The sequence below is a fragment of the Parasteatoda tepidariorum genome, chromosome 8, assembly GCF_982258835.1.
Source record: "Parasteatoda tepidariorum strain Cologne lab strain chromosome 8, Ptep-v5.0, whole genome shotgun sequence".
Taxonomy (NCBI): Eukaryota; Metazoa; Arthropoda; class Arachnida; order Araneae; family Theridiidae; genus Parasteatoda; species Parasteatoda tepidariorum.
This window is the reverse complement of record NC_141762.1, coordinates 5,989,817-6,016,578: the sequence shown is the minus strand read 5'-3', so window position 1 is coordinate 6,016,578 and position 26,762 is coordinate 5,989,817. Positions and strand designations below refer to the sequence as shown.

At 31.6% G+C, this 26,762-nt stretch overlaps 1 long non-coding RNA gene across 1 annotated transcript; it reads left to right on the top strand.

The window, feature by feature from the left end:
• Nucleotides 1–19,901: 19,901 nt before the first annotated feature.
• Nucleotides 19,902–26,343, top strand: LOC147805244 (uncharacterized). Its single transcript, XR_015428528.1, has 3 exons — nt 19,902–20,002; nt 22,412–22,607; nt 26,119–26,343. It is a non-coding gene; the product is annotated as an uncharacterized LOC147805244 (long non-coding RNA).
• The last annotated feature ends 419 nt before the right edge of the window (nt 26,344–26,762 follow it).

Here is a 26,762-nt window from a genome sequence, read left to right as displayed (position 1 = left end):
ACCTGAAGTTGAAATTCTAGATTGTATATTTATGGTTTGAGTTGGCTGCAGTTTACAACACATCTCGCATCTAAACGTTCCTTTTGATTAAAAACAAAACAGCGTTTATTTGATGTAATTCGCGATTTCCGGGTTCAATATTCTCGAAATATATTAAACGATAGGGTTTAGCAGGGGAGATATTTATTTTAGATAAAACGCAAATTTTTAATTATAAATGCTATCGAAAATAGTCAAAATCCGTTTTATACTAATAAAAATGCAGTATGACTATTATACTCCGTTGCAAGTTAAGAAAAGACCATTATGGTAATTGATTTAAGTAATCATCCGCAATTGCATATAGTTCCGCTTATTTCGTCATCAAATTATACAAATATGCTTTCAAAACGATATAAAAGCTTTTGAAAGTTTGCACGTCAGTCAAAAATTTTATTTGTGCTATCTTTTACAATATATATCATAGAATTATCAAAAGAAAGATGACAGTCTCGTAGCATTAATAGAATCCTATACTTGATGACATATTTCGATAAATAAGGAGAACATTCACTCTTGGACAAGAAACAACTATATGACGTTGCAAGAGCATATGAATTGTAAAGTGGTGCGTCTTTTAATGACGTGCCCTTAACAAATAAAATGAGAGATAAAGAATTTTTACTTTTTTTCATGTAGAAGAAAATCGTCTGCAAGATAAAGTATTTATTATTCTTTCATCAGTTTCCTTTAAATGCGAAAAGAAAGCCAGATACTTGTTACGATTGTTAGACATCACTTTTATAAATTCATGTTGCTTGTTAATTGATTATTGTTGTTAATAACTGTTTTTATTATTAATAAGAATGCAAGCATAAAGAAGGTTCTGCAACGACGTCTCATGATTTGGCGATATTGATACACGTTCGAACTGGAAGCTTGGCATCCATTTGGCGTGCACTTTGATGGAAACAGGTTCCCTACAGAAAGATAATGGTTTTTTGATAACTTTCAATTGAGTCTATCAACAACCGCAATTTCATTTTTTTTTACTATGGAGGTAAGAAAGACTATGGAGATAAGGAAGTAAAACTTTATTTCGACAATGTACTGCAATAACAACCCTCTTAGCTATCCGTATAAGAACAAGTAACAGAAGTACATAAATAAGTCAAAAAGCGGATCAGTTAATGAAGGAATCAATGAATTAGAGCTTCAACGAATCATGAACGAATTTTCACATTAGAGGATGAATTAAAAAAAATATATTATTGAATGAGCTAATTAGCGAATCATATAACCAATGAAGCAATGAAAGATGGAATGGATGGATCAGGCTATCCAAGAAAGAGTGAATCAGTGAGCCGTTGAATCGATATATCAGAGGATGAATGAATCACTGAAACAGCGATTCTTCGACCTCTTAATTTGTTTCTTCATCTGTCTCTTGCTTCATTGATTCATGGATTCATTGTTCCGTTGTTTCACTGATTGTACATATAATTTATTCAATGACCTGCTGTTTTCTGAATCGCTCATTTGTTGATTTTCATGCTGTTGAATACTTCGTTAGCACACTGATTCGATAATTAATCAATCTATCATTCCTTCATTCATTGGTTCAGTGATATTCTGATTTACTCATTTAACGATGTTTAAGCGAGTGTTCTTCCCCAATGTTGAAGTAACATTGAACTGTCGTGTCGTAGCATTCAAGTAGGTACTTGACGTTTTATTTTGCCGACACTAAACAAGAGACTATTGTATTTTATCACTTTGCTAAATGCACTTAAAACCCATATTCCACCTTCACCCACAAAGGTTTCCGAAAATTAAAAACGTTGCAAGCCAAAATATTCCACATACAGTGAAACCTCTCTGGAGCGACCACTTTCTGTTCCACAGTAAAATAGTCGTTAATGGACGTTTGTCGTTCTTAGAAGTTACAAATTGTTATCAAAGGTACATGGCTTTTCGCGTGCGATTTTAATTTTACTCGAGTATCATTTTCTTGGTGCGGTAATACTCCTTGTATTTTTGCCCTGAAAATTGGATCGATGAATAAAATTAAATGTCACTAAAAATGCCCCCTACTTATATAATTATGCGTTAAAACAAATTTTCCAATTATGAATGATAGAACTATTTTGAATAAATAAAAAATTATGTTTTTTGTTTAAGTTTACATTTAATTTATCATAAAAATTAGTTTATTTTTAAAAAAAATGAGAGGTTTGTTTGTTTGAGATACATCGGTTTTTTCAATAAAGCTTTTTTTTTCTAGTTTAACTTTTAACTTTATAACTAAATCATTGATAGCACCTGTCACATTTACACTTTGTGTAACGTAACAATTTACTCCTTTATTTACATCTATTCTTTTAATTTTCTTAAACCTTTATTTCCTTTTTTTTAATATAGCTGTTTAATGTATATTAACTTTTTGTTCGCCCTTCCTCGGTGGTCAACGCGGTCATTGCACTTTCTGTGGGGAAGAGATAGCCGTCCATTCCCACCTTTCTTTCTTTTTTTTTTCTTCATTCATTTTTTAAAGGGGGGCTAACTTAACCAATCCCTTTCATCTGATTTATTCAAGTGAACTCTCCCCGCTTTAAATTTAATTGACTAACGCTTTTCAGTACCCACACCAGTAAACGAATATTTTTTTAAAGATGCTTTAACACATTTTCACATTCTTTCTCGAGCCTTCTTGCTTGTTACACCAAGGGGTGCGCCCTCTGCCTCTCTCTCCGAGATGTGGACCGTATTGAGGGGATTTATTTTTTTTAACATCCTTTTTTTGGCCTTTATTTTAAATTAAATCCACAAACCGTAATCAATTTCTGTAAATTAAATACCTACATTTATGCCTTTAATTTACTTTAACATTAAAGACCCTCTCAAGTTTAAGCTTTCTTTCTATATTTTTTTTTCAACAGTCAAATTACTCGTTCTCTTATATTTTATTTTTATGCATGACGCCCTTTTTGTTTTAAATTCTCTTGTCACCCATTTCTAATAAAGGCCTTTCTTGTGTTATTAAATGTGTCGAAAGATATGTTTTACTAAATAAATTGATAGTTTGTTCATAATTAAATGTTGTGCTAAAGAACTTATTTGTCTCCATTTCGTGATGGTTGCTTTTTAATTTCCTCAGTATGTGGTGAGTACTTTTAATTATTGTTATGGATATTTGTTTTTTTTTCTCCTTGGAAACATGTCTAAATTGCGTTAAATGACTTACTTATATTTGGATATAGCATGCCATGGTTTTATTTGTCTTTTATTCATGTTTTTTACTCATTTTAGTTTTCACCCTTATTCCAAATTTGGTGATACCAGTTTATCCAATTTGTTCAACCTCACACTTTGTGTCCATTTGAACTTATTGGGTTATTGTTATCCCACGATAGCATTGCACTACTTTCCTTAATGATCACGTTCCCCTTTATTAATTACTTTTGATCCTATTTTCGGACTTGACTTGTTTATTGTGAAATTCAATAATTGCCTGTTTTTTACTCAAGTACTATATCCAAATACAAGTACATACACATATTTCAATCAAACCCATTATTTTAATATAAAATAAATTTGCTTAATTTGCACCATCTATACATAAATATTATTTTAAATGTCATAGCATCATCTCCAACAGTAACATGAGATTGTAAATCAAGAAAAGCTGTCTAAATAAGAAGCACTCTCAAATATTTTGAATACATTTGAATCTTCTTATTTGTTTTGTTAATATTTTTATATTTTTGGTGTCCTCTTATTTGAATTTTTCGTATTTAGAGCAGAGGTTTGTCCGGTCGCTGGGAGAGGTTTTGATGGTCTCTCCGAAAGGTTTTCTTTAACACAAAGTGCACGGAAAAAATTCCGTGCCACCCAAAAGTGGTCGTTCATAGAGGAAGTCGCTGCACAGAGGTGGTCTTTCCAATAAGTTTCACTGCATTAACAAAAAAGGTTCCGCTGATAAATCTCAACTCATGCAAAAAAATCTTTTTTCCACTCTGTAATAAATAGGAATTTATTGGAGTTTTTTTTTTTGTATCAACACTTTTTAAAGAAGGGTTATTTTTCAATAGATGGCACCACTATGATAAAATTTAAATGCAATCAAAATTATGATATTTCATGAGAAATTTTTATTTATTCTTTTAAAATGGAATTTTTGGGGTAGATTGTGGATATAAATTGTATTAACATTTAAGGAGGTTTGGATTATCACTTTTGTGGCGTATTAGTGGGGTTGTAGCTGGTTTTTCTTATGGATCTTTTTTTTTTGTTCTGACGTCCACTGGTTGCGGGATGACTTTTGAGCGAGTAAACAGGTCAGTATGGATTATTCCGCCTTGTTGAGAAAAGTATAAGAGGCGTGAAGAGTGGCTGAAAAAGTAGTACGACGGGAGTGCGGATCGTGCCCGATGGAATGTTGAGTTGAAACATCACCGCTGACAGGATCTATCATGGCTGTTAGAAGTATGTTCTGAGCCGGTATCATCGAGAATGAGTTTAGATTTAGCTGGAGTCACGGAGTGAGTTGATCTAGGCAGAAATGCTGAAAGGTTGATATTTGGAAAGAGTCCCTGGATACCGCGACTAAGTACGCCACACTGATCGGATGAGCTGTTGCCTGGAAGAAAGTTGATCTGAAGCCTCAGAATAGTTGACGGGAAATGATAGACGGAGTGTCGCTAAGTTCAAGACAGTTGGCAAGAATTGAGCGTTCCTCGGCAGAAAATAGAGTGTTTCTAAAGAACTGAATGGTGGTCGGAAAGTTGAAGTTCTCCTAGTCCACAAGTCTAGCTGCAGGCCCGGTGGGCGTTCCAGAAGGTGATCTGTAAGCAGTGCCGTTCCTGGCGGGTATGCAGCGAATGCCCCGCACGCAGGCGCCCAATTTAAGGGGCGCCAAATTCATCAAAACTTATCATCAAAATTTAAGCATAGTATATAGGGGCGCACAAAATTATTCTTGCACGTAAGCGTTCGCCACCCCAGGAACGGCACTGTCTGTAAGTTCCTTTGTATTTATGAACTCTAATTTCTTACCTTTTTAGTAACTTTTTAGAAGAGCATTTTATTCCGTATTTTAAATTATTTCTATCCGGTGTTAAGATACCTATTTTAAGATGAGCCTTGGATATTTAATTTTGATTATCTGTTGTAGGAATATAATGACGTAAAATTTAAATGTGTTTGTAAATTTAGAATGATTTAGGATTTTTATTTCGTAATTGTCTCTTTTAGTGTGAATTAATTGAATGTTATGCCTATGAAATTTAAAAGTGATTTTTATCGAAAAGTTTTATCTTGAGTATAACCATTTGGAAATTTAAAAGTGTATAAATTGAAATTTTTAGTGCACATGAAGGCATCTGGAAATGATCGGGATTGTGTTTGCTGATAATTTATAGTTATAATAAAATTTACTTTTGTTAAAAGTTTCATGTACTTCATTAGTTAAGTGTCTATTTTTGAACCTGGGTAACCGTTACCAAAATTCAATTAAAAGATCACCCACTGGCCAAAGTTTAAAGGGGTAACGGTACAACTCGCACGCTTTTCAATAACATACAAGTTATGGAGATTAAAATAAAAACAGCAGATTTAATGTTATAAAGAAATAAAGTACACAATGTTGTAGTTGTTCAAGTTAACAAGCCTCTTTTGAGTGAGATTGAAAAATTTGGTTGCTTCAAAGCTTCAACCATCCTTTTCTGTATTCTTGAACTGAAGAATAATACAATAATAATAGATGGGATAATATTATTTTATTCAAGAAAATTGCTTTGGACATTTTGATGATTAAATTTTACGACAGTAGTGCAAACAAAGGTGACTGAAAATTTATTTTAACTGAAATACTTTTTTAAAAGATATTGTAAAAAAAAGTTTGCTTATACTTTAACGAATATGTAAAGATAAATTTGCACAATCCTAAAATCAAGAAAGTTAAATATCAAAGATCAACGATAAAGAAAATTTTCTGTTCAAATTATCGAAAAGTTAAGCCATGTATTTTTATAGCTCTCCCCCTGCAGTTTGGAATATGCGAAAGAGATTCAAGAATAGAAGTATCGGATTAATTTAAATCTTTTAACATGCGTATCTACTTTGCGTAAGAGATAGGAGTTTTTTAACCTTTTTATTTTGTTCTAGCTGTCTTTGCATTTTCATGATTACTAAAGGTTTTCTTGCCATCCTCTGAATACAGAAACAAAAACAATTTTTAGGTCGATGAAGTTTAGCCATTTTAGTTCAACGAAAATACTTTTACTAAATAATACAAAAATGTGTATTCTTTGCTTTGAATTTAGAATTTATAATATTTTAATGCTTCCAAAGGCACAGTATGGTGCATCATTATCATAACTCTGTAGGGTAGCTTTTATTACATTTGATAAAATTTCTGCAATTAGATAAACTAATATTCGCATAAACATGGAAAAATCTATAACAATAATTTAAAATTGTGTTCTTCAAGAAGAAAATACGCAGACTTGTGACCTATGACGTCAGCTAATCGTTCATAAACAAAATGGTGTGTTTAATTAAGTTGAACTAAGTTTCTCTACATAAGTTAGAATGTTAATTAGCGTGAAGTTAATTAAATACAGCTCCGTATCACACATTGAATTTGCTGAGATATAATTCTTTCTTTTCGACATCTTTTACTTAACTTCAGATTTATTATTTTTTTGTATATTTTATTGCAACCGTGATGTGTTTTTCTTTTGTGTACCTGGCAACCTCGAGGCATAATTAGTTTATTTATGTTCCACGTGGCTTCGTGCCTGTCTTTGTGTTAAGTTAGAAATAAATATCATAGAGTTGAAATATTTGTGAAAAAATCTTTGTGTAAGAATATAGTGTGTGACACTTCAGAGAATTGATTCTTGACGGGCTTGGCCTATCGAAATAGAATGGAAAGAACAATTGCTAATGTAAACAAATGCCATGTTTCAACAACCAATCGGGATCGAGATACCCACACTACGTCACTTGAAAGTTTCCTATTAGATGAAAAGGAGATAAACACATTCATGGGGCCAAAGGGTATCCACCAAACACCCTGAAATGTGGTCTCAAATCCTGCTATAATATTGGAAGAATCATCGTGTTGTTCTACTCTAATTTGTGCAATTTATTATTCTTTTTGTATCATTTCGTCTTAGGTTAAGAATCCGCTACATATATTAACAGTACCTGTATGTATATAAATATTGTATGCAATATACATGAAATGTATGTATATACATATGCAAATAGATAAATTTTATCTCATTTAAAGGCTTAAAATGCATATAATATTGGGTAAGGAGATAGAACACAAGAAATTGAATTATTATATCTTCTGTAAATAAATAAAATTTGCGCCCTAAATAAAGTTTTATGAAAACAATTTTCTTTCATATCACACTTTATGCAAAGTTTTTCAATAAAACATTAGAATTTTTTTTTAATTGCTGCTTTTTTATTTGATTTTTTCCATTATTAATTTTTGATGAAAACAAAATAGGCTTTGAGCATACATTTTGTCTGCAGATATAGGTGTGCGCCGTTCTAACGCTCTTTTCGATTCCGAAACTGAGCTAAAGATCTTTAACGAAACTCAATACTTTTAATTGAAAATTTTATTCGCTTTTAGAAATGAATAAGTTGACACTTGTAAAACATGAAAAAAAAAATCAGACAATCAGTAAAAAAAGAACTTACCAACGCTAAAGTAAAAAAAAAAGAAGAAAGAATATTGAAGTCAAAGTTGTCAACCTTTGTTAGTTGACAGTTATGTCATTTCTACTAACTGTCTTCAAGAATATAAATGATACACGGGCTGACATTTAATGATATTTTCTAGTGAGTTGTGAATAAAGAAAAACGTGTTCAGTTTAGAAAAGAAAATATATTTTACTAAAGATTGCAATCATTATAAATATGTTCTTGACTAATCAAGTTTTTAAAAACAAGAATTAGTTTTAGCTTTTCTATTTCTCCTTCATGTTTATTTATTTTTGTTTCTTTATCATTCTATTGAAAATCTCTCTCACTCTTTCTCCTTATATATATATATATATATATATATATATATATATATATATATATATATATATATATATATATATATATATATATATATATATATATATATATATATATATATATATATATATATATACACAAATTAACATGAAAAACATGAATAAAATAAAAAACTAAATGGTAGAGAAACAAGAATGGTAAAAGCTAATAGTCGTTATCAAGACACATCTATTGTCTATCTATCTATCTATATATATATATATATATATATATATATATATATATATATATATATATATATATATATATATATATATATATATATATATATATATATATATATATATAGATAGATAGATAGATAGATAGATAGATAGATAGATAGATAGATAGATAGATAGATATATATAGATAGATAGATAGATAGATAGATAGATAGATAGATAGATATGGTGAAATTGGTGGTTATTGGCTTCCACCAGTGAATGTTGACAATCGCATAGTTGCTTTGGTAAATGTCCGAAGTATATACGATAGGTCCAGTTAAGTGCCTCTGCCTGGTATACATCTGCCCGGCATGCTCTATATCAAAGCTTTTTCAAGGTCAAGTGCCACTGCCCAGTATGCATTTAACCGGTACTCCGAGCACTGATGTTTCTCCAAATCTATCCTCAGAAGATTATTGAATAAGTATATTAATATCAACGAATAAATTAAAATCAAATCGGGTATAATAAATATTTTGGACATTCACCAAAGCTGTGATTGTTGACATTATAAGTGTAAGGTATGTGTAACTCAATTATTTCATGAAATAAGTAGACAAATCAGTTAAAGTATATAATGGGGGGAAAATTCCATACTTTAACTAGTTATTCTATGAAATAACTAATGATAGACCATTAAAGTGAAAAATAAAACAATTTCAAAGTTATTTTATAAATTAATTGATCGTAAATGGTTAAAATCTCCCAAAAAATACATTTTATCTATATTTGCGGATGCTTAATTGATAAATAATGAGAAAAAGCAGATGATATAATTTAATATAAATATATAATTTAATTTAAATATGTCATTTATAAATATATAATTTATCAATGCACCTTCTATATTTTGCTTCTAAAAGCAACAAAATAAAGCGTATACACGCACCTCACTCCAAATCAGCTATAAGCGGTTCATTACTGTGATTTGTGCTAAAATTTAAGCGTAATTTTTCCTTTCCTGAGAGTTTCCTGTAATTTATAAATCCTAACTGGCAGTGAGCCTGAAACAAATTGAAGAAAATTAATATCACAACATAAATAAAATGGTTTTGAGTGTTGTTTCCCTTATTTGGCTATACTTTTGTGAAGTATCACCGTTCATTATTTTTTTTTTTTGGGGGGGGGGGTGCATTATGCAAGACATAGAATGCTTGCAGAATCTTCCAAATAGAATCAATAATAAGTTAATATCAAAATTATTTAAATTAAATCAATAATAATTCTTTCGATTAAAATAATATAAATAATAAAAAAATGAAAAACATTTATTAAAAGTTATATTTTGCTTGGAATGGCGTGTAATAATTTTTTAATTCGCATAAAAAGTTCTCGGAGTATGGCAAAATACGCGAAAAGTAACATTAACATGAAGGAGTCGGAAACTTTCGACTGACCAAACTATTGGGTCCAGACTGCGGTTAATCCTTATATTTTGAAGGTAGAAGACGGGATACCCTGGTTGGTCCAAGAGTTCGTGGATTCGACCCAAACTGCCGTGTTGTAAATGGTGGCATGATGCACGTCACCATTTATCTCTTTTATCACCATTATTAAATCTGTCGACACCCGAAGTCCTCCAGTTCCCATAACAAATCAATACCTCTGAGGGTACTGATCCAGGAGTTTCCTTGTCATCTGGATTGGCTCAAAATGACAAGGCTACGGAGTTGAACATTAGTAGTCGTAAACCCAAAATTGGGTCGGCTGTTCAGCAACGGATATAATAATATATTTTGAAAGTCAGAAATCCGAATCTGTCAAAATTTTATCTTTAATCAGAGAAAGTGCATTTTTGTGTCTCATTTCGTAACTTAATATATCGTTTGCACTAATTAATTACCATATTTGAGGTCACCCCTTGAACCATCAAGATAGAGTCCTAAGACGTGATGATCCGATCATTAGATCAATAGTTAGTCATGGAATCTATTTTTTTAGTTTGCCCACTGCGTATTTATTACACTTAAGTGTGTACAGATAAAATTGCTACATGATTTAATGATTTTAGTAAAAAAGTTTTTGACAGTTTTGGATTAGTTTTCGACTGTATGATTTTAGTCAGGACCGTATAAATCATTGCGCCTTAAATCCAGCCAACCCTGCTTTAATTAACAGTGGAAAAAAATAGGACACAATATTTTTCTCAATTCTACTCTGGACAGAGCAACCCAATGGATAAATCGCAGAAAAAATGCTCAATTCAAACGCTGTCAAAAATATTTTTCTTGAATATCGTTTCGACTCTAAAAAGAAGCTCCGTTTTTAGCTGAAAAGTTCTTCTTCTTCTATTATGTAACTGGAAGCGGTTTGCTTTTAAAAACTTTTATCCGAAAGTGCAACTATCTTTTGTGAAATGCTATTTATTTTCCCTTCATCTTTCTCCAAAGCGTTTGCTGTGAGTGATTGTCAACTTTTTAGTTTTTTTCCCCTCCATCATGAAAGAAATTCAAGAAAAGGGTAAACTGCAACGAGTGTTTTTCTCCACAACTGAAGAAGGATATGTTTGAGTTCTGTATCGGAGTTCAATAAGAAAATTCTCAAACGAAATTCTTTTATTTCAGCTTTTTTTCCAGTTTTATTTTCAGTCCTTTAGAGCTTTTGATTGAGTCGACAGATTTCTTAAACTCAAAACTGCATTTTAGTTTATTTTGAAGTGAAAACCGCATAATATATAGAGAGAACGAAAATAAATATTTAGTTTAGTCAATAATTAACAAAAACATTTCCATACAAAACTTTTTCTGCAAAAAAATAAGAAAATTATCTGATTTATAAAACAATTAAAATAATTTTAGCACGTAAGTGCAGTGATATAGAAGTTTTTCGTCTTTTATCCTACTCTGTTATATTTTCTCCTGCGTTGCTTGCAAGAACCAAAACCGGTTCTTTTTTATTTTCCAAGAGTGCTTAAGATCGGTTCATTAAAATAATTGATAGACCTATTACGATAATAGTTAGCACAAAAAAAAAAACTAAAATCTTTTTAAAATTCTAATTGGATAATTCCAGTGAAACCTCTCTGGAGTCACCATCCTCTGTTCCATTGTAAAATGATCGTTAATAGAGGTTGGTCATTCTTAGAGGTTACCTTCATAGGCTTCGAAATGTTATCGAAGGTACATGAATTTTCGAAAACAATTTTAATTTTAGTCAGTGTCATTTTTTTGGATCCAAAATGTCAATTGTGTTGGCATCATGAAAACCGGATCAACTAGCAAAATTAGCGCCAATAAAAATGACCCCTGCTTCTATCATTATGGATTATAACAAATTTATCAGTTATGAATGATAAAACTATTTTAAACAAATAAAAAAATTTGTTTTTAGTTTAAGTTTAATTTCATATCCTAAAATTTAGTTAGCTTTAAAAAATGAGAATAGGTTTGTTTGTTTGAGATGTTTAGTTTTTACTAAACTAATATTGTTTTTCTAGTTTGACTTTTAAATCTAAAAATGAATCATAGTTAGCATCGTGTTTAGTGCACTCTGACTGCAGGCATGAGGTTGTCAATCTCTTTCATTGATCGTCAAAAAGAGCTCTCTAAATTAAAGCAACTCACAAATATTTTGAATACATTTGTATCTACATATTTATTTTCTTAATATTTTTTGGATACTTTTTCGTGTTTCCTTATTTGACTTTTTCCGAATTTGGTGCAGGGGTTTGTACAGTGGCTGGAGGAAGTTTTGATGGTGTCTCCGAAAGGGTTTCTTCAACACAAAGGTTTAATTCCGTGCCCCCCCCCCTCCTCAAAAGTGGTCGCAAATAGAGGAGGTCGTTACACAGAGGTAGTCTTTCCTGGAGGTTTCACTGTACTAATGTTTCTTAATAGAAATTATTTCTATTCCCACTTGTTCTTCTTCATTCCTTTACACTGGACTATAAACTTATAGAATTTACATCATATTAAATTCTTTAACACCTTCCATTTATTAGACATAAATCATATTGAAAGAGATTATTGCTCTTACTTTTGCACTTCTTCTTCTTCATTCCTCTACACCAGAGGTCGCCAAAGTGGTCTATATAAACCCCCAGGGGTCTATTTAACATAAGCGGGGGTCGATCTGAGCCAGGGGGTCGAATGGGGGTCGATTCGAACCGGAAGGGTCGATTGGTCGAAGGATTATTAGTGTTTTTCAGATATGTGACAATTAGAAATAAAAAAAGAAGACTTGGAAATATAAGCAGGTAATCTTCAAAAATTGAGTGACGATTTTAAACTGCGTTTTGTTGATTTGGAAAACATTGACATCCCTGATTGGATTATTGTGCCATTTTCTGCTCAAATTGAAAACGTGGACATCAACCTGCAAGATGAGCTTGCTGAATTATTATGGGGATTTGAAGCAAAGACGCTTTTTAAAAATTTAACAATAAGCAAATTTTGGACAAATATAAATATAATGCAAAAATATGACTTTACGAAATAAGACTTGACGAAATAGCTCAGCCATTTATGATAGCATTTCAAAGTTCCTATATGGTTGAAGCCGGTTTCATTCACGTAAATTCAATCTTAACTAAGAACAGAAATAAATTAAATGTGGAGTTTCGAGGGGATTTAAGATTAAAATTGACCAATTTTGAACCCAATATAATGAACCTTGCAAAAAAGAAAAAAACACCAGACACACCCATGTCATTGATTAAGAAGCAATAAATCCGTAGCTACTTTACTTATTATTTCTACTTACTTATAATTACTTATTATTTCATAAATATTAAGGTATTTATATTTCAACATTAATATATTTGTCATAAAACTATTGTTACACTATGTACTATTACTTTAATAAATGTTCAAAATCATAAAATAAATGTACAAATACAGTATCTAATAGAGTTTTATTTTAATTAACAGAAAATTACTTTTATGGGGGTCGATGGAGATTTCGAAAAATTATATAGGGGTCGATGATCAAAAAAGTTTGGCAACCCCTGCTCTACACGTTTAACTTAAACTTTAGAATTTACATCATATTTATTTCGTTAACACCTTCAATTTATGAGACATAAACCATATTGAAAGATATTATAGCTCAATTTCTTGATTTCCCTTTTTTTTCAAAATGAAAAAGAGAGTACAAAAGTACGAAAATAAAATTTTATACTGAATCAGAAAGCATTTATTTCTAAACGCATGAAACTTTATTAATAAAGAAATTAACGAAAATTTATGGCATAATTTCTTCGGATATAATCAGTTTCTGGGAGAACATAATTGATTTTGATTATACCACAAAACTATTGCAATAATTATCATGCTGAAATAAGCATTTCAAACATTTAAAAAAATTTTTTTTTCTTATTTAATCCTCTTTCTACAAGTAAAAATCATTCATATAACCTGTATTCTTGATATACCACAACTTTGAATTGAGTGCAGAATAAAATCTATTTTTAGAGATAATCTCTACATATGTCTAACACATTAGCATAGAATTTAAAAACCGTTATAGTGTTGGGGATGTTTTGATTTCATTAAAATTCTTTATTATTTTTCACGCTTTCTTTTCTGACAACACATTTGAAAGTGGAAGGCTAAGAAAAAGAGCCTTGGCATTCAATTTAATCAATTAATAGCCAATGCATGGATTCCTTAACTTTCCTTGGCAAAAACTATGCTAACACTCACTTTACTTGTATTTTTGATTTTTGTTGGTAGATTGAGATGTCCTATGAGGCTTAGCCATCTTTCAGCTGCATCATTCGAACAATTTTCTAAATTTATTAGCTTATAGGGACACAAAAATGAAATAATATTTTTTTTTTGAAGTTATACTTCTTATGCGACTTCCAACAAGGTTGCGTTAAACGTTTAACGCTACATTTTTATTGGCCGGGAAATCACGTGGTAGGATCCAGTTTTCCCTCATTCATTTCCATATTGTTTTGGTTCTCACTAGCATAAAAATAATAAAAGTATTGTTTGTCTATAAATATTTTTTTTAGTTTGATTTGATACACATATAATTTAATAGAGTAGTATTTTTTATTTTCAAACTTAGTGGATAACAATTGTAAGAAATGAGTGAAAACAATCTCACGGACAATGCGACGGATTTAAGGTTATGTCAAGGTACGTCTCTTGTGAATATCAATTGATTGTTAGGTTTTCTCTTTTCTAATTGCCATTTATATTTCACCAAATGCAGCCATAAGGGATATTCAATTATTTATTGCAAAATCCTTATTGCCACTATCCACTGCAGGTTCACAAGCTCTGGCAGACGTTATTGGTGAAGAAATTGATTATTGTAAGCGGCCTGTGATCCTTGTGTGAATTTCTCGTTACCTGAAGCTGAAACATTATTAACCTTCCTTAAAAACAAATTTGGATTGGAAATAATAAATGGTAGGAATGATCCAACAACCAAAGGGGTAATTGATGCAGTTTTTGCAAGAAATATTGAAAAAATAGAACTCAAACATTTCGTATCTTACTTTAGTTATCATAATCCCATTGTAAATGTTATAGATTTGGATATTTCTCTACTCGAAAATGATAATTAAAAAATGGGATCAATTGTGAATTGTAAGAAATTTTAATAAAGTTTGTCTTAAAGAAACAATATGATTTCACTAAAAATCAATTTCTACCCCTTCCTATTTTCATTTCCACATTACGAAGTTTCACTTCTTACGGGCGGAGGGACTCCACGCACTATTTTTTACTTTGGTGCACCATATGATTCCATATATTTCTAAAATAAAATATTTTCGTTATTTATCAAATTTAATTCTTCAATAAAGCAGGAACTGCTGTGTTATTTAATATTTTCATCACTCTTGCCTACGTCTTGACACTGGAATAATATATGGACTAGAGCCATTGAATTAGACCGGCCGACTTATCATTTATTTTTAGAGCAAAGAGCTAACATAAGCACATAACATAACTAATACTAACATAACGTTGACTTGCGAACTTGTTTTCTCCAATATTGCTCGATAGGTCAGCTCTGATAGTATAGGAGCCTTAATATGGACTAAAACCCCTGAATTAGACTCATCCGCCATTTTGATGCAAAAGCTTTTCTCCCAATAATTAAGAGCTACAAGATTTGGCAACTTATCGCTACAAACGATGTTAATCTCGACTAGGATAATCAGTAAAGAAAAGCGAGCGTTCATCGATTTTCATTGTTTATCGGAAACTTTTTTTTTAGACTTATACAAATTCACTGCAAATTTTATTACCAGTTGAAAGTTTCAAATAAAAAAAATTTGTATCTGCCACATGCCAATTGCATCAATCTTTTTTGAAAAAAGATTTCAAAGTAAATTTGGAGCTTCATTTTACCATCTTTCCTATTTATTTCTAGTTGATATTCTTCAAAATGAACCAGCAAAAATATTTAGAATACTTTTTTTTATTTTCATACTTAAATTAAACCACATTAATAGATTTAGAGTTTAAACGTTTTAAACATACTCCCATAAAATTTTCTGACACAGAAATTAATAATTCCAGCAACTTAACACAAAAATTTCAAAGAAAATAAAACATTGATAGATCTAAAAATACATGAAAGATCGCATATGAAATCGATTTCTTATGATAAATGCAAACAAACGGTTTGAATTTTAGGCAATATATTACCATAAGTAAATAAAAAAAAAACAACTTTAATCGAGCAAGGATCAAAAAACTAATTACCTGATACAAGGTAATTACCTGATTACCTGATAAAAAGAAATACAATAAAAAGCAGGTAAATATTTATTTTTAACAAAAGGAAATACTTGAAAGTGAATACAAAACAATTCTGAGATAAGTTCGGCGAATTCAGCCAATCTCTTAACCTTTATTTATTGGTTTTATTGCACATAAACACTTAATTAAATGTTAAATTAATAAATGTTGCTTAAAAGTCATATTTTAAATAAATATATACATAATGCAATTTTCAAAGAAAATTCCTTTTTTTTTTTGGTACATTGTTAAAACTGTACAATTCAAGTAACCCTTAAAGTTATTCACTTATTTTTTCTAATAAAAATAGACAAAAACAAGCATTGAAAAACAAATTCCAACAACTTAATATCGTTTATATAAACTCATGTTTGTGAAAATTGCAACACCATGAAGGACTTATGCGAGTGAGCTGAAATTTTCAGGAAATGCAAAGTAGAGCATGATATGCAAATGATTAGAATTTCAGACCCGTAGCGCATTCGCATGTTGAGCAGCGCCCTCTGAACGGCGGATGGATCCGAATAAATAAACGGCTGTAGCCAAGCGAGTATGGTTATCGGTGGTTATCTGCTAGTGGTAAACGTTAGCTTAGTCATTACTTATGCCCATTCGACGAAAGAGAGCGAGATTTCAACAACTTACGGATTTTAAACGGGGGAGAATCATCGGCCTTCGTGAAGCTGGATTATCTTATCGTGCAGTAGCCGCTCGTGTGCTGCGTAACAGGATCACAGTGATGCGTGTTTGAAAGCAGTGGGACGAGTGTCGGACAACTCGGAAATCCGGGAGTGGACCCTGAAATGTCGCGTCAGTTCGCGATGATAGACACCTGTTCGGCGTTGCGCTAACGGACAGTACGGCTCTCTCTAGACAACTGGCAGCTCGGTGGGCAATAGCTACAGGTGTTTCATTGTGTGCTTCATTAATTCGTAGACGTCTGCTGCAGCGTGGACTGCGCGCAAAGACTCCTTTATACGGGATCCCCCTCACGCTAAACCTTCGCCGCTTGCGGCTGCAATGGGCCAACCAGCATAGGGACTGGCTTGCTGATTGATAGCGCGTCGTGTTTTCTGACCAATCTCGCTTCAATTTGTGGTACCATGATGGTCGCATTCGTGTCAGATGCTATGCCGGTGAACGCCATCTTCCGGAGTGCGTTATCGAACGCCACAGTGGACGAACACCCGGGGTAATGGTCTGCGGTGGACCATCATATCATGGACGATCTCAATTGCTACGAATTGTGGGTAATCTGAACAGCAACCGGTACATCAGTGAAGTTCTACAGCGCAAGCTGTTCCCTTCTTTCAAGCCTTGCCAGGTGCTGTATATCAACAGTACAATGCCCGCCCTCATATTGCTAGGACTGTTCAATCCTTCCTTGCATCGTGACAGGTACAACTTCTTCCTTGGCCGGCGTATTCCCCGGATATGTTGCCGATTGAACATGTGTGAGATTTCGTTGGTCGGCGTCTCGCTCGTAATCCTCGTCCTGTTGCTTCTTCAGACGAACTTGGGGTATGCATACAAACAGTATTGAATTCTCTTCCTCAGACAGACATTCAAAGTTTGCTTGACTCCATGTCATGTTGTGTAGCAGCACTTATTGCGGAGCGTGGTGGTTATACAAAATACTGATTTCGATCTCTTGTTATTGTTTATTTGCTTTGAAAGTTTAATCATTTATTTGTACCACTACCACTCAACTGTGTATTAAATTTCACTCAATTATGACGATTCCTTCATGGTGTTGCAATTTTCACAAACAGGAGTTTACTACGTATGTAAGTAAATAAATGAGTATTTACCTCACATAAGCGAGTGTATCTTCTGCAATTTATTAACCTTTTCTTTATTCTTTTAAGTAATTCATTCTAGATTCTTACACAAAGATTTAAATTATTTCCTTACATATTTCTTACCTAACACAAAGACAAGCAAGAAGCGATGTAGAATATAAACAAAATAATTATGCATCGAAATTTCCAGGTACACGAAACAAAAATATATCCCGGTTACAATAAAATACATGAACAAATAATAAATCTAAGTTAAATATAAGACGTAAATTAGAAAGAATTATATATCAACGAATTAGATGTGTGATACGGTGCTGCATTTAATTAACTTCACGTTAATTAACATTCTAACTTATATGAAGAAACTAAGCTAAACTTTAACGCGCCATTTTGCTTATGAACGATCAGCTGGTGCTGACGTCATGGGTCACATGTTGTGGAAAGCCATGATCTTCTTCTTCTTCTTCAAGATTGTATACATAGATGCCGACTGAGAAATCCTAGTTCACCGCAATATTTTGAAATGGAAACGAAGCAACAATTAAATAAAGCTTAATTTGCTTGATTTTCTTAACACTTAAAAACTTCTCGGCATACTTAACAAATCTTATTTGTTTAAATTGCTTATCCATAGTGGTGAACAAAATTGTTTTACACCAAAGTTTAATAAATCGAAAATGAAATGGAAAAGCATTACATTTACTTCTACTTTAACATTTACTTCCTTAAATATTCAAGAAAATTCTTTCATTAAAATAAGGAAAGATGGGTGTATATGATTATGTTATAAAGAGAGTATACATTCGATGATTAAGGAAACTTAAGATGTGATTTTTTTTTTTTAGATTATTTTTATTTTAAAATTTTTTAACAGCTAAATATTTGTCTCAAACAAAATATTATGTGAAAACTAAAAGCTAATTTTCAACCAAACTGAATAATAATATAATTATTCCATTGAGACGTAAATATTCTTTACATTCAAGAAAAACGTAAGAACATTTTATTCGAAATAATAATTCTTTTTACTAGACAATAATTCCATATTTTCACATACATTTAAATATATATATCCAGTACTTTCATTAAATAAATTCGCTTTTTTTCTGCCGTAACTCTAGTTATTATACCTCTTTCTTGAGGGCATAGAACCAGGAACCTAATCACCTCGATAAATTTATTCATTTATTTATAATAATTTATTTAAAAGAATGATTAGATATTAACTCGTTTATTTACGCCCTAAACAAAAATCTTTTATTGGAAAAACTAACAATAACTCAATTTTAAAATTCTTTTAAAAATCAACGAGCATTACTAGTTTAATGTTGAAATCATTGTGTTTTATTCAATTTCTTTCTAAACTATTTACGGTATAAATCTTAAATGCTCCAAGAAAAGCTTCATATCTTTTTGCTCCAAATAGTTTCCAAATATATGAGTACTTGAAACTACACATTATTTCGGTTACAGAGCCTATATTTTTAAGGCAGTGAATTGTACAATATATCACTCTATTTTATATGTTTGGTGTTAGTGAATACTCAATATTTCACTATTTATTTTTGTAAATAAAATATCTCTTGTTTATTGATAGCACTTTATTAAAAGTTCTCAGTGAAGAGTAATATGAATAAATGAATAAATGCTTCTGATGTTGCTTTTTTTAAATATTTTTTTGTAGGCAATAGAAGATTTAACTTGAAAAAATGGCGAAAATAGTTTCAGATCTAAAGCAACTAAAACATTTAGTCGAGTTTAGCACCCCAAAAACGTAGCAGATGTAATTTACAAGAAATGAAAATACCAGCCGATTTTAATAGGTAACGACTATTTTTGAGGTCTATTGCTTGAACTAGCAATACGATATTCTTTTTTTATGTCATGAATTTTTTCCCTGCTGTGACACCTTATTACTCTATTTTACTTCGTTGTTATTTTTTATTTTATTTTGAGAATAATAATTTGAGAGAGTCAAAATTAGCACAAGATTGAAAATAATACCCGAAAACTAATCACTAATTGCTGACCAGAGCATGAGCACGCAGAGAACGGAACAGGCTATTATTTATCCAAAATAGTAATTGCTGACATAAAGGCAATCCAAAAAAATATTCTTGTTTGAATTGCTTTAAAACAAAGTAGGACCAAATGTTTAGAAGTTTAAAATGCCTTTCGGTGTAGAAAAAGTCATTAGAAAGCAAATGTAAGTTAATTTATTTCTGGATACCACACTTACAATCTGAAAAGTATTCTTACTTTTGTGACTCTTTAAGTTTTATGATTGTATACTGCTAATGGCACTAATACATTGAAGACAAATGGGCTTAATCCTAGTATACGTTACTCGTTGGATTTTTTGACTTTGGCAATATCTGGTAAAGTGATGAAGTTTGCAATGTAGTTGCAATCTGTAGTTACAATAGAGAATGTAGTTGCAATCTGTAGTTCTAATTTATAATTGCTTGTTATTTCATGTTATATACATTCATTTATGATTTACATTTTTTTCCATGGCATGTTTATGTAGCTTCCATTTTCAGGTCACAAAATTTCTATGTGTCTGCCTACGCCAATTCTTGGCAACAATCGTAAAAACGTCATTTCGGCATTGGCAACAATTTGGCGTATTCGCCAATGTGTCATTTCGGCGTTGAAGATTTTCTTCGCAATCACGCCAAGCATGTAACGTATACTAGAATATTACCGAAAAACCCAAACAATCGCTATTCTGTTCTATTGACCACAATGAAGTAAAATTAATGACTTAATCCTAGTACGCGTTACACGGTAGATTTCGCGACATGGGATATGTTTAGGAGGGCGATAAGGTTTGCAATCTTTGAATGGTATGTTTTTTTTTTCATAATATGATTACGTATTTGACATTTTCAGGCTACGAGTTTCCATGTTTCTGCCATCGCCAATTCTTGGCGACAATCGTAAAAACGTTTTCGGCATTGCAAAAAAGCATCAAAACGTCATTTCGCTGTTGGAGACATTTTTCAAAATCTCGACAAGCACGTAACGTATTCTAGGATTTTACCAAATTAATTTTGGCAATCGGCACTAATTGAAATTTTAATAAGAAGCTGTGGGGCTAAAAAGAAAAATTAAGGGAGAAATGGCACTAATTCAATAACGGAAAAATAGAAACGTAAAAAATCTCATTGTTATTATTGTCGCCAATGATGCATAGTTAATTTTTGTAAAAAGTTCTAATTAAAGGGAATAAATAAGCTATAAAGAGAAATGAATGGAGAAATGATACTAATTCGATTAGGAGTAATGTAAAAAATCGCCACACCAAGTATTATTGACGCCAATGATGCCTAATTAATTTTTGAAATACCCACTACTTGTGGTGCAGTTTTAATAAATACCAAATATACGAATAAAGGTACAAGGCATTGTATTAATATATTTGGTGTCTGTTAAAACAGCATCAATACTGTGCAGCTTTAAGAAAAAATACTGTAAAAGAGGTTTTCTACTGATCTACGAAAGTGATAAGTAACGGAGAAAATTGCGTGATAGTGATACATTTTTACTGTCACTAGTGGACCTTGAGTAACAGCAGCATGCCAAATGATACCAAATATAGTTAATCTTTATTTTGATGGGATGATTTACTAGAAATGTGTTTTTCTTAATCTAATAACGAAAAGCCACCAGATAGGACAAAATATAGAAATATTAAAAAAAAAACTCTCAGCTTTAATAGTTACGAGGTTTGTTTTCTGAGAAAGCATCGTTTTGTTGTGTACACTATTAGAAGACGAGTGCGTCGCAACGAGAGTTTGCGTCGTATCCCGGCATTCCTTGGGAACAACTGTGCTCAGTTGCAACTGTGTAGGTAAACTGTAGGTCAGTTCTGTGTCTTTTAAATGTTCACATTTAAAAATAGCCCTACACGCATGAGATACGGTCAGTGATAAGTTTTTAGTCTGTAAAAAACCTGTTTGCTGCATATATTCACGGGCAGATTTGTGAAGTAGCAACAGTCCCTGCCATACTGACCGGGAATTTTGCTACTGTTATGACTCTCTCCGCTGCTCAGATCCCAGCTTTATTGGACTCTCTTGGTTGGGAAGTTTTGGACCACCCCTCCCTACAGTTCGGACCTTGAGGCTGATTGATTTTAATCTTTTTCTACATTTCAAACAACGTTTTGGGCGGCAATCACTACAACGATGACAAATACGTGGAAACGGCCTTGACCTCTTGGTTAACGGAGCAGGGGACAAGTGTGCATGAAGACGATATTCTAAATCTAGTCGTAAGGTAAGATTAGTGTTTAAACAAACTTGGCAACTATGCTGAAAAACGAAAAAAGTGAAACGTTTGTAGAATCTGAAAATAAATTTGCTTCTTGAAAATTTTCTTTCGTTTGGTTTTTATTTTCAGACGGCCCTTACTTAAAAAACAAGTTTCACATGTCAGTTTATGCCCTTTAGTTTTGTGCACAATTCCGTAGCTTTGTTCTATTGACTATTTTTGTCTTCCTACACGACTAAAAGGAACGGATATTCAACGTGTTCAGATAATATAATGTGAAACCATATTTTTGTTGGTACAAAGAGCCCAAATAGACCGCATGACATTTTCTTTCTAGCGTCAACGTCAAACTATCTGGCGTCAATAAATATGATTATTTAGTTGAAGAAGATGTGATTGTAAAGATGGAAGGAAAACAGAAACCTTTCAATCACGAATCGTATTTCAAAGATGTTATAATGGATAACTATGACGTCATAAAACCATTTGTGGGGAGAATCGGCTCAGAATACTTGGATCTCAATTTGGCTGAAGTAATTTAGTAATGCTTACATACATTTTCACTAGTTTATTTTTAATTATACTTAATCTCTTACTTTTATTTTACATGATTTAACTGTTATTTATTTTCACAATATATTTATCGAATATATTCAATAAGCAATGTGGAAAAAAAAGGGACTACCCTGAATAACTTTTTATCTTATGCTTGGATCGTCACGTTCTAGGACTCAATCTTAAAGGTTCGAGAAGGGGACTTCAAATAAGATAATAAATTAGTGCACACGATATTTTAAGTTAGAAAAGCAGACCCAAAAACGTACTTTTTTTGAATAAACATACTTTTTTCCCCCCACGGATTCGCATTTTTAACCCCCAAAATATATGGATAGCCGCAATCTGGAAAATATAGTCCCCATTGTTTGGTCAGGAGAGCGATTCAAAGTTTAGACCTCTTAATGTTATTTTTACTTTTTGCGTATTTCACCCTATCTTGAAAACTCTTTAATCGAATTGAAAAATTTGTGCTCGCAATTCGTTTTAAAGTATCTAATTTTACATGGCTAAGTACAAAATTTGAAAGAACTCGGTCGAATAGTTTCTGAGAAATCGAATTTTAAATTTGCCACTTTTTAACAATTTCTCAGGAACCGAATTTGCTCAAATTTTGTATTTTGCCATGTTTAATTAAACACTCTGAAATTATGCAAAAAAGTTTATACCTTTCAGTTCAAATATTTTCGGCTAATATTAAATAAAATAATAAAAAATAATAAATATTTACTAAAACTTATTTTTGGGAAAAACGAATGTTATAATTGCGTGCAAAAATGTTTTGATTTGCTTCAAAAGTTCTCAAGATAAGGTGAAATACACGAAAAGTGAAATTAACATTAAAGGGTCTAAACTTTTAACGGCTGTCCTGACCAAAGTGTGGGGACCGTATTTCTCTGATTGCGGCTACTTCCTATATTTGAAGGGTCAAAAATTCGAATCTACCAAAAAAAACGGGTGTATTTATTCAGTACAAGTACGTTTTGTGTCTGATGTCGTAGCTTAAAATATCGTCTGCATCAAATAATTAGCATATTTTAGGTCACCTTCTCGAACCATTAAGTTTATGTCATAGAATGTGATGATCCGATCATTTGATCAAAAGTTATTCGGGGTGGTTCATTTTGTACCTAAAAAGTTTTTTTGTTTTCGTTTTTAATATACTTAGTTAAAAGACTATACTTATTACAAGCATGCAGGAGGCACATTATTGAGTAGCAACCCATAGATTATAAAATATTTGAAGCCCAATTTTTTGAATAAAACGTTTTTAAACAAGACGTTTAGAAAAAAGTGTCTAAAATGAACAGTTAGGTTTAATATAAGTTGGGTGCTTACTAAACGTTGTAAAAATCATTTCCGAGCAACTAGAACAACAGTTTTAAATGCGTTACATGATTAAAATAAAAAATATACATATTAGAAAAAGACAATCGACATGGTTTAAGCGCTTAAAAACAGACGCCCGTTTTCAAGACTTGCCAGACGTGAAAGAAACAAAACAAAAGTGATTTTAAATATCAAGCGTAAAGCTTCAGATGAAAAATGGGAAAACGCATGTGAGAAACAAAACTAGAAAAACCATAGTAACCGAGAGAAAAAAAAATGCTGATTCCCTTGTTAATGACATTAGTTTTTCACAGCGTATGGAAAAGCATTTTACTTTGATTATTCCCCTTCGCATTTTTTTCTTCTGCTTTTCATTTTTTTCCTCAGCTACTGTAGTTTTCCTAGTTTTTTTCTTCTTTTTTCAGCTTTATCTTTCCATTTTTTGTTGACAACTTATTAGAGAAGATAATTAAGATCAAGTGTCAAATATAAAAAAAACTTATCATTTTAGGAGCAATATTATATTCATTTTGTAGATAATAAATAGCTTGCAAGTGAAAAAAAAGAAGACAGATCTTAAAATATTTCATTACAAAATTTGCAACGCTTTTAGAGGCATCAAGAGTTTAATTTTCAATGTTCCTAAAAATCACTCCCTTGAATTACCATACAAGAAGAATTTTCGAACTCTCTGGGAGTCTTGCACAGCTTGACATGAGGAAAGATAGACCCCCTGCCGAGTCTGTGGTTAGGGTGCCTGGATTTCTGAGCTTGACAGTCGCGTGGTACTAATTGATGATAGATGAAAACCTTTTGTCACTGCAAATGCTCTATCAGATAATTAACTTTAAGAAAATACTATAATATTGATAAATCTCGATAAGAAAAATTTTAATAATTTTTATTCATTATTATACTTCAGGGTTATTTTCTCAGTTCGCTAATTTTTACATCCTTAAGCAATATTTATCATTAAAATATATAGTTTTATTATTTAATAGTATGCATTGCTTAAACTATTTCCATAGAGTATAAAAAATTTTGTATTTAAATTATATTTTTAAGAAACTAAAATGTAAGTAAAATGTCATTACTGTTCCTTGTCACCAAACACACGTTTCTGAACTTTTTAAGTAATTTACTATTTTATGAAACTACTATTGCTACTAACAATACTTACTATATTATTACTATATTATCAAAATGCTACAGAGATAAATGCATTCGTATTCTAATGGGCAATGCGAAAAAAAACAGACCACTCTGAATAACTTTTGACTTAATGATTGGGTCCTCACGTTCTAGGACTCAATCTTAATCGCTCGAGGGGATGACCGCAAATAGGCTGATTAATAAGAGCAGACGATCTTTTAAGTTACGAAATTAAACACAAAAACGTACTTTCTCTGAATAAACATGCATATATTTTTCGACGAATTCGGATTTCTGACTCCAAAATATAAGGGGTTGCCTCAATCTGTGATACATAGTCCCCATAGTTTGGTCAGGAGAGCGATTGGTTTCAAAGTTTGGACCTCTTAATGTTAATTTTACTTTTTGCGTATTTCGCCATAAAATTTTTTTTAAACAGATAAGAATAATTTGCACTCAGCTATAAAAATCGCTTATCCAAACATAATTCCATACAAAATATTAATTAAAATAAATATTTATTATTTTTTTATTATTTTACTTAATAAAAATCGAAAAAACTGAATTGTAAGGTGTGAAAATTTTTACTAAAGTATGTAATTTTACACGGCAGAATGCGAAATTAGAGGGAAATCGGTTGAATAGTTCGTGAGAAATTGAATTTTGAATATACACCTTCTATGGGGACCATATATCCCAGATTGCGGCGATCCCCGTATATTTTGGCGAAGAGAAAAGAAAAGGTGTGTTTATTCAGAGAATGTAAGTTTTTATGTCTGATTTCGTAACTGAAAATATTGTCTGCTCTTATTAATTTTGGCATATTTGAAGGCACCCTCTTAAGCTATTAACATTGTGGAAATCCGATCATTAGTTTTTAGTTATTCAGGGTAAAACTTTTTTTTTCGCGCGCTCTACACAATCTACATTGTGCTAAAAGAAGGAATCTGTGAAAGTAAGTGCAGTTAATATTTATTTTATAATTTACTTTCCATTGTTCCTTTATAGCCAGAAGTTCGTGATACAGCAAATTCGAGTGATGCTTATAATCCTGAAATCAAAAAGTAAATCATAACGGAAGAAAGGCAATTATTTTCCCACGATTAAGAATAATTAATGTGCTAAACATCTCAACTTTTTGTTCAAGTTTTAAAAACTAATAACCTATTGAATTGAAATGTTCATATTTTTAAATATGTTCTTACGAAATTCTATTAATGCTTCTGTCTCTTAATCATGCACTTAAAATAAAATTTAAAAAAAAAAATGGAATAATTAAAAGTCAAATTCGACTTGATACCTGCAAGTGACATAGTGTGGGTATCGCAATTCTGATTGGTTGTTGAAAGGTGGAATTTGTTTACCTTAGCAACTGTTCTTTCCATCTTATTTCGAGTAAGCCAAGCCTGTTAATTACCAATTCTTTTAAGTAGCACAGCATATACTCTTTCACAAAGATTTCAATTCTACCACTAAATATTTACACAGAGACAGACACGAAGCCACGTAGAACATATACAAACTAATTATGCATCGAAGTAGCCAGGTTGCACAAAACAAAATTATATCACATGTTACAGTAAAATACACGAACAAATAATAAATCTGAATCAAGTAAAAGAAGTAGATATGTTTCAACAAATCCAATGTGC